Below are 1,238 nucleotides of genomic sequence, written 5' to 3' on the forward strand. Positions count from 1 at the left end.
TTACTCTTCTTCTTCTCAATTTCTATAGGGTATTCTTTCTATAGGCTTTTTCATCTAGAACAGGGTTGCCAGCTACTGACACTGACGTCTCTAAACAGTGCAAATCAGGGCTGAAAAAGAGGGACTTTTGTGAAAACAAAGTGCAAGTCAAAAAATTCGCACTCTCACTCTTCACAGTCTCTCCAACTGTTCTGATCACTCTTTTATTTTGAAAAAAACTTTTATTATTGAAACATCAGGAATTGCATTATCAAAATCTAAGGCCAATAAAAAAGAGATTGGAACTCAAAAGTGAGGTAAAACACTTTGTGATAAAATTTATTTAGACCTGCAGAAAACATATGCTTGGCTTTCATTTTCTGCAAAACCTGTCATGTATTTAATCTTTTAATCCCAAGAAATATCTAGAAAGTAAACATAGAGACTCATCAATAACTTACCAGCAGATTCATTTCTGTAATTATCATTCACCTAACGTAATTAATTTCCAAGATAGCAAGAAATCCCTAAGCTATGATTTTACCTCATATTTCCATAATTACCCTGCATAGAGGGGAGTGATGTAACTTCCAAATAAATAACAAACAGTCGAGAAGAAGGGCACCTTATTTCAGACGGCAATGAAGTATTGTTTGTAATTTAGTATGAAAAGGAGATAAAATCAATTTACTGTTATTAACATTAGATCTTTGCCGAAAACTGGCTTGTGAATTTAGGTTAGAGGGGGGACTTTTGTATAACAAAGAAGCCTTGATGGCTTTTAAATCATCAGTATCATTATGTCTGATGCCTTTATGACTTGAAAATTTTTGAAAATAAATGTGGTTGCCTTTAGCCTGAAAATTTAGAAACTGTTTTGTTGAATAATTAGAAGCTGTAAAAGATGTTGATTAATTCCTTATCAAAAATTCAAATTAATTTACTGAAAAAAAAGTGTGCATTGTCTGTTTAATATTCATATGCTGATATATATTTCTTAAAATCTTAATTAGTTTTTATTTCTTAAAGTTAGAAAAATGAAAACATTTAAAAGAATTTTTTCAGTTAAGTACAAATTATATTCTGGCTTTTAGAAAGCATAGGGTTTTAGAACCCTACTCATATTAATAACTAATCGTTTTGAGTTTGACTCTGTTATTTATTTTAATTTCTGTTTGTTTTGGGTTTCATTTATTTATTGATACTGATTTGTGGTAGTTGTATGCTTGTTAGATTATTTGATTCTATTTATGTTCTTT

Source organism: Artemia sp. Qi Xiang Cuo, chromosome 1, assembly GCF_049724085.1.
Source record: "Artemia sp. Qi Xiang Cuo chromosome 1, ASM4972408v1, whole genome shotgun sequence".
NCBI classification, from domain to species: domain Eukaryota; kingdom Metazoa; phylum Arthropoda; class Branchiopoda; order Anostraca; family Artemiidae; genus Artemia; species Artemia sp. Qi Xiang Cuo.